Raw genomic sequence first — 9,120 nt, forward strand, 5'->3', positions numbered from 1 at the left:
TATTTTTACCATTTCTTCTTGGAGCAACTGTAACGCACATTATTTCCTTAGGGATTAATAAAGTATTCTGATTCTGATTGTTTCAGGATGACCTGCCATCAGGGGCGATTCTAGAATTAGAGCTTTGGGGGTGCTGAGCACCCAGAGAGCTGCCCGGCCAGGCAAGATAAATCATATGATTCTTAAATTCATCAAGTCTTTCTGTGCCTGGGTCCTCGTCTTAAAACATGACATCACTGTTTTGTACATTTTAACACAATTTAATCCCCACATTTGTGAAAGAAAAGCAAAACACTTTTTTGAAAATTCTGTAACAAAACCATCAAATCTGATAAAGGTTATTTAAATGCTGCAAAAGCTTAATTACTGCGGGAGAATAATGAATGATGCTCATAGTAAAAAGTAAACTGAGTGCATTTTTTGGACAGAGATTCACTTTTAATGTGTATGTATAATATAATACAGATACATAAAAAACACTCCCAAAACAGAATAAATTATTACAAATAAAAATCTTTACTGCAGATACTAATTTTGTATTGTAAGATTTATGGGTTTCATGCTTTCATAGTGGTACTTGGGAGAGCTTGACATTTTATCAGGTGGTACACACTGTAAAATGTTTAAGAAACACTGATAAGTTAAGTGTATGTGTGCTTTTGGAAAACATTTAAAGCTGCAGTACAGAATCTTTGAAACAAGCTTAAAACATTTTTAGAAACATAGCACTGCTTCTCTTTACAGCTTCTCACGTACGTATTGCGGCAGTCATACAGACAACTGAACGGTCCAAAAGTTGGCCTACCTATTACTGGCTGAGGTTTTAGTAGAGTTGTGGCTGAACCACATAAAAATATATTATTAATTTTAATCTCCCCAATCAATTACAATGTTAAGTTGGAAGGTTGTTAAAGAGGCTCAAAAATGTTTCAAACCAGTTTGTTTTGCAGATTCTGTATAGCAGCTTTAATATAGGGAGGACACAACTTCCAGACTGTATGAATAAAATCTTTTTTTTTCTCTTTGCCAGTTTAACAGTTTCTGTTTTGCCTGTCACTATTCCCTGTCTGTTTTCTTACCTGGTTCTTCCTGACTTTGTACTTTCTCCTCACATTCCCCTCTTTCCTCTCTCCCTCTTTGGACTGACAATCATACACAAATAGATTGTATTCAATTAGATGATAAATTACATTAATATAAAAAAATACTATTAAGATCACTAATGAAAAAGTCCTCTCTCAGTGTACTTTCAACCAAAAGGCAAATAACCAAACCACATGAACATCTAATAAAAGATATAAATATTGAAACACTGATCCAACATTATTCTTGATTGATGGATCATTTGATTTTACACTTTTACCTGAATGTGGCTCTTTTTAAAACAAACAAACAAACAACTTCCTTATATCCATTATGAACCTGTCTGTCTGTCTGTACAAAAAAACTGGTAAATGTCCTGTATTTGTATAGCGCTTTACTAGTCCCTAAGGACCCCAAAGCTATTACACATCCAGTCATCCACCCATTCACACACTGGTGCTGGCAAGCTACATTGTAGCCACAGCCACCCTGGGGCGCACTGACATGTGTGCGCCCCAGGGTGGCCCCAAAACACACACACACACACACACACACAACAGGAGTTATAAGGTTAATGGGCATTCAGTCAGTTAGCTAGTTAGTATCGATTTAAAACAGGGTGGTAACAACAGTAGGCTACGGAATATTTTAAGTTTTAGGTTTTAAATAGGCTATATAAATTTCAATGGGAGCAACAGGACGGTCATATGTCGCTGAATTTACTGCAGTGTAGGACGAATTGTAGGGTAGCAAACATCACCGGAAAACAAGTTTTTTTTACACCCAGGTTACCTGGTGTAATGCTTTTCAGCTACAAAGAATCATGGTCTGACTCCTACCTAACTATATAAAGAGTAACTGAAGGTTAAATGCAGCTAATATGTCCTGTTTTAAGACAGGCACTTACACCTCAGCTTCACTGCTTCTCAGCCAGCATCGCTCTGGCAGCAACGGCGCCACAGCCAGAGTAGGGGAGAGTGGAGCTGGAACAAACCATTTTGGGAGGGGGGGAGGGGGGTATCTATACTTTTGTTGTTAAAATGTTATGTCTCAACCAAGTACTGTATGCTTTTTATATTTTTAGCAGTGTGTCACACAAACAGCAAATATTGTCAAAAAAGTAAGAAGTCTTTGGGGGTGCTTTGATTCATTTTGGGGGTGCTTCAGCACCCCCAAAAATGGGCTAAAATCGCCCCTGCCTGCCATTATCCAATGACACATCTGCTTACCTGTATCTTTTGCTTGTTTCTCCTCCTCTTCTTTTCTCTTTTTTCTAAACTGAAGGCATGATGGCTTTGAACTTTTCTTGTCCATCTTCCATTGCTTTTAATTTTGCACTCCAGTATGAACACCCATCCCCCAACTTGAGGATCACAACAACATAACCTAATAGACCTACACCTTAGTTCACAGATTCGCTTTGTCTAGAGTTTATTACTGGGATTTTGCACAACCCAGGATTCAAATCATGAATACATAATCGGCTTGGATTTACAACATTATAAATGAAATGTGCTCTATTTGAAAGGAGCCGTGTGTGAGACTTTAAATCATCAAACTGTAAATTTTAAATTGTTATTGATCCCTTTACCCCTGGTCCTAAAGTGTATATTAATTTTCTTACACTGCTTATATATATTGTTTGTTTACTTGTACTGCTGTAACTGGAGCCTCGTCGTCTCGTCTCTCTATATACTGGACTGTATGTAGCGGAGATGACAAAGTTTACTTTGACTTCAGCAGCGAGCAGGCGCACCGAGGGCTCTCGCGCTCACTTTTCGCATATAGAATTTTGAAAAAACATCAGTGCAAATTATAAGTCTGTATCATAATGTCTGCTGTTTTTGTGTTTGTTGGCTTGTTTTTATTTTGTTTATTTTGCGAGTTGGTTATTAGATGCTGCTCCAGCCGGTCAGAATGAGCTAGTTTAAGATAACTCAACGTGCTCTCAGTCTCAATTTTGGTCTCTGTCAGCATAACTGAACTCAGTAACATCCACCACTCTTGCTCTTGACATCCAGAATGAAAACTAACGTAGCAATAGCACTCCACTGGAGACTAAGATTTCACTAGCTAGAAGCTAAGCTAACATAAAGAAACAAAGACTATGCTGCTGTTAAGAAAGCCTTGAAAATCTCCCTGGATAACCTCACATTAATAAATCATCTTTATCTTCTTGAACACTCTACTGTCATATGACCTACATACTAAGGGTGCAACAATACTCGTATCAATATTGAACCGTTCGATACAGTGCTTTTGGTTCAGTACGCATATGTATCGAACAATACAAAATTTTTAATTTATTTTATCAACTTTGCTTCTGGCGATGCTGTCTGTGTTGAGCGCTCAGTGGATCTGTGTTCAACTACTCCGCCTAGGCTGCACTGCGGAGTAGCTTCTAGCAAGACAGAAGCTAAGCCGGTTGCAACATGGCAGCTGCCTCAACGCTACCCGAAATTGAACCTCCCCCACCCTCATTCAGATCTGGCATTTGGAACTATCTTGGTTTTCATGTGAAGCATGACCCTGAAGGTAAGCGCGTCATGGACAAAAGTAAAACAGTATGTTGGATGTGCCACGCAATGCTCAATTGGTGGGAACTAGTGCGTTAGCGCAGTTAGCTCGTTAACGTGTTGACGCCGTCCAGCCCCACACACGGGACGATCCATGGTAACTCGTTAACGGAGATTTGCGGTGTTATGGCGTTAATGTCATTTTAACGAGATAAACGCTGACAGCACTAGTGGGAACACAACGAATATGACTGCACATTTACTCCGACATCATCCTAGTACAAAGACAAGTGGAAGCAGACAAAAACAACAAGCACGCATGCTACAAACTTTAGCCGAGTCATTTAGACAGCCGTTAGCACGTGATTCTCCTTATGGGGACCTGATATGTTTAATATGCTGCTGAGAATATAGCCCAGAAGAAGCGTATAGTATAGCTTTTATTTTGGAAAGAGCCATTTCTCTGTAATAAACTCTCTTTTCCAAAGATGAGTGATTCCTCGATCAGATAGATTTATTATTTTGTTGTTTCAGCAACATTAAATTTAAAAACTGTACTTTTGAGTTAAAATATATATTTATAATTTTAATAAATGACAAATTAAAAAGGCATGAACATTTTTTTGTATCGAAAAAATATCGAACTGTGACACCAAAGTATCGAACCGAACCGAACCGTGAATTTTGTGTATTGTTACACCCCTACTACATACCTAATATGAATTTTATACTGTAGGTGGATGAAGAGTGTGTATCACTATTATCTCACAGCAAAAGCGTCCACACCCATATGGAAAAGAAATAGTAAAAACTTATATGATTTACTCATGAAAGTGGCCACTTTCTCATTACTTTCATATATTGTTTTAGTAAGTATCCAAAACATACAAGTTTCATTATATAATTTTTCAAGGGATCTTATATGTGTTTTCACTCTTGTATGCTTTTCATACAAGTTTCACACAAGACAGATACAAACTTTATAAGATTTATATATATCTTTTCCATATGGGCAGGTTCAAATACAACATCTGGACATTGGCTTTCCGTCTGTCTGTTCTCCCTGTGCCAGTGTGGGTTCCTCCCGCAGCCCAAAGACATTCATGTGGTTAAGTTAACTCATTATTCTAAGGCGGCTGTAGGTGTGAATGTGAGCATGAATGGTTCTCTGTCTTTCTGCATTAGCCCTTTATTGACCAAGTGATAAAGGGTGACTGTGGTTCATGGGGTTGGAAGCTCATCTTGTAACTGGAAGGTTGAGGGTTCCATCCCCAGCTCTGTCTGTCTTGGTCGTTGTGTCCTTGGGCAAGACACTTCACCTACCACCTACTGATAATGGCCAGAGGGGCCAATGGCGCAATATGGCAGCCTCACTTCTGTCAGTCTGCCCCAGGGCAGCTGTGGCTACAACTGTAGCTTGCCTCCAATAGCGAGTAGAATTGTAAAGTGCTTTGAGAATGTCGAAAAGTGCTACATAAATGCAATCCATTATTATAATGTATCATTTAGGCTGCCTCGACATATTTGGTAATTTTGGCTGTAAAAGGGCCAAAAATCATATTATAAGTGAATTATTTCGCCCCCTTTTTTCAGAATACCCTCAGCTTTCAATATCTGGCAGTCATTTTACATTATTGTATTGAAATATCCAGGCCTTTTGGGGGCGTTGCCACTTCTCCACACCCGTCACTCTGCTCCATGAGTCATCAATTTTTACATGTGATTGGACCGTCGCAGCTCGTGCCTCCTAATGATGCACCGTGAAGTTTCGTAAAGCTCGTTTTCTTGTCTTTTAGTCACCATTTGAAATGTCTCTCTTGCCCAAATGGTCGAGGAGTTACGCTAGTGTGAAGCGCACCTAAGTGGAGTTGGCTTTTCTTTTTCCAGAGCAGTAGCTTGCAAACCGTTTGTGCTACCATAATACACCAAATATCCCAGTAAAGCGCAGCTTCTCTTCTTTCAGTAACGAGGGGAATTTTTTTTCTAGCTCAAATGGTCGATGAGTTACGGTAGTCCGAAGCGCACATGGTAAAACCTAGGCGAAGTCAAGTTTTCCTTCTGTGTTCACATAGCAGTAGCTTGTGAACAATTTGTGCCACAATGACAAGAGGTATGTTTGAAGGAATAAAGGTGAAGCTTTACAACCTAAAAATACTATCCGGTCGTAAAGTCTGATGTCACTAGCCGTGTCTGGGCCTAAACTCCGCTGCAGGTCCATATATCAAATAATCACTATGGCATTACTGAGAGTTGGAAAACTGTCTAAAGTCTTTCATCTTTAAGAAAATGATCAGCGTTCTGCTCTACCAGGTGTAACAATTGAGTTTAAACGGAATTTATGACATTTAACGGAGTTAGAAGTTGGCAGGAAGTTAGCTCGCTAGCTTCTATCTAAATACAATATAGCATGTCCTGACTGTGGGGTTTTGGAAACAAATTAAAACGTACAGCTCTGTTATCACTTCCAACATAAATGAAGACAGAAAGCTAAACAGCAGTGACGTTTGTAGGGTTACTGAAGTTTGGCTAGCTGGTATATAATGATGTGCTACATGACCGCTAGCGACACAGCTATGTTAGCATAATATAAACAAGCTAACTTTTTTTCCACTCAATAAAAGTTAACGTGAGTGTTCTCGGTGGTCAGGAACAAATGTAATCGCATGGCAGGATGCTGTAAAAGGACCAAACTTCAGCCAGGAGAACAACTGAGATAATCCATCCACAATACGAGGTTAGTCATTCATATACTGCTGCATGGGCTGGGCTGTAGTTACATCCTAAGGTTTTAAAAACTGAGCTTAAATAAATGATTAGCGGTAATAAAAGCTGGGGGAGGTCAACAGTGATCACTGACTGTTTTAGGACCTTTTTGAGATTAAATAGAAGAAAATACAAAACATTAAACATGTTAACAACACAAAATCAATATTAAACGCAGACTACTTTAGGCCCAGAAGTAGGATTCGTCACGTCATCACTTAACGACCGGATACCAACTGTCAAGCATGGTGGTGGTACCATCACGCTCTGGGTTGTTTTGCTGTCAATAATACTGGTATATGGTATGCTTTTGACCATGTGTGGATTAGAGAAATTCAGAAAAATAAATTCAGACTAATTCTTGTTTTCTAAAGCCTATGTGTGCTGGGCAATCATCCCACCCTGGAAAACGAACAGTTCAAAGATATGATTAAAAGCCCAAAATTACCCTGACATTCATGCCCATGAAGGGTGGATGTAAACTTCTGACCATAACTGTACGCTGATTTCAACATTTGAAACTTTGGTCATGTTTAATATGTGCATGTAGCAGAATAAATATGACAATAAACAGAGGAAAACATAACAGGTCCTCTGTTGTATATAGCCGTGCTTTTGTAGCATTAAGGCTTCTCACACTTACCAAATCCCTTGTCCGTGCATCTGAAGGGGACTGTTTTTGTATGTCACAGTGGCGCCAAACAGCGAGAATTAAATCATGTCACATTTTTCAGGGTCACGTGTATTAGATGCTCCATTTACCAAAAAAAAATCATCAGTTCCTGGAAAACTTTAAAACATGCCAGATCAGTGACTTAATAACCTTCAGCTTTACATCAAGTCCACTCGTGAATCATCTCCTCGCCACATGGAGTAAGTCATCGTCACAGGCTCCATTCGAATGTTAATCAGTTTCATATCAGGCTCAGGATGTGTGTGCGTGTCGAGTCAGACACGACAGATGCGGGAACATCACCACCTTCTGTGCGCTTGTTTCTCCCTCGAACACATGCACATACATCGAGGTGATTTGCAGCATCCTGCAGCAGATGGTGGAGAGAGTGCTGTGACTCACTGAGGGTGTAAGGGTGCATACAGAGTGAGAAAGAGACAGTAAGGATAAGGAAAAGGGGAGAAGGGCTTTGCTTCGTGCTTGTTGCAAGAGAGCTGCTGTAATGACGTAAAAGAAGCCCATCGTGTGTGTGTGTGTGTGTGTGTGTGTGTGTGGGTGGATGCTGCGTCTTTTCCCCTAGTCTCCTGACTGCGCAGTACTCACCTCTGGCCACACGGCGGAGCTCTTCGCCTCCATGTGGAGACCGCATAGAGGTGAGTCAAGGAGTTTGAACATCACCTTTTAAAGTCTCACGCTGTCACCCACACGCTAGCAGGCGAACGTGTTTATCGAGAACTTAATTAAAGGTTAAACGATAAACACGCTCACCTGCGTCACCGATTCTGCAGCGCCGTTAATTATTTATCAAGACCCCACCCTTCAGCAGCACCCTCGCTACGGCTATCGTTGTCTCCAGGGAATACACCAACCTAAAGACGTGCAGATCACACAAATGTGTGTGTTTCTTTCAGTTTTTAGGTTGCCACACAAATACATATACACTTTCTCACACCTTTCCCACCATCCTGTCCCTCCGGGCTTCCTGTTTTCTTCTCCGGGAATATCAAATGTGTTTTTTGTGTGCGTGTTGCATCTTTTATTGGAATCTGTCCCTTCTTCTTTCCCGATCCCTCTTCTCCCTGCCGGGATATCTCGCCTTCTCTGCTGTTATGCAAGCAGGGAGTGGTTTAATAATTCAGCACCATCTTTTCTTTTTTATTCCCAGGCTTTCCTTCTACACTACAGTGACCTGCAATGTTGACTCATACGCACTCATAATCCCCACACACACTCGAAAACGACACCCACACACCGATAATGTCACACAACCTACAAAGCAATGACGTTACTCCACTCCAGAATTTTTTTTTCCCTTTTTTATTCTTTTCATTTTATTTGGCAAATTATTTTCCACTTTTTCTTCTTTTAATTTTTGCAGTCTTTTTTTTCATTGTTTCTCTTTTCATTTATTTACAATAGTAAAAATAAATCTTTCTCTTCAAGGTTTTACATTCGACATTTACAAGTGCAATGTGTAACATGTCCATCTTATAAAGTGCATTTGTACTTTTTAATCATGAGCCGACCGTGTTGCCGCACAAACCCGAGAGGAGCAAAAATCAAAGGAAACACAGTAAGAAATCATAGAAATCCAGGAAGAATGATTCAAGAACATCATATTAGCTCTCTGACATCACAGTATTGTTACCCAATAACACGCTCGGTGCTGCTTCTCATCGGGACCGACAGCATTGATGCGTAAAACTACGCCTTTTTCTGTCCGTGAAGGCCATACTCGATCCGATAGAAAATTAGCTCTGTAATGGTTTTTTTGAAATCGATCGACAATCTCTGCCAGGTTGTAGGTTACAGAGGAGACACATTATAAGCCTGACTGACAGTTGAGCTGGTCCTGCTTATTTGCTGTAGGCACTCGCCCCAAACCCTGCTTTTTTTTTAAAAAAAAAACACACAAATAAACAGAACCTTCATGTAAATGCTTGTGCTCACAAGAAAATAAAAGAGGCTTTAAAGGATGGATAAGGAGACTGTATATAAAAATAGACACACGAGAACGAAGAAAACAAAGACCGGCAATGTTTTTCTGTCTACCGCAGCAAGGTGAAGGTTTGCCTCTGCCCCCTG

This window comes from Neolamprologus brichardi, chromosome 3 (genome assembly GCF_056152115.1).
Source record: "Neolamprologus brichardi isolate AB-2024 chromosome 3, ASM5615211v1, whole genome shotgun sequence".
NCBI classification, from domain to species: Eukaryota; Metazoa; Chordata; class Actinopteri; order Cichliformes; family Cichlidae; genus Neolamprologus; species Neolamprologus brichardi.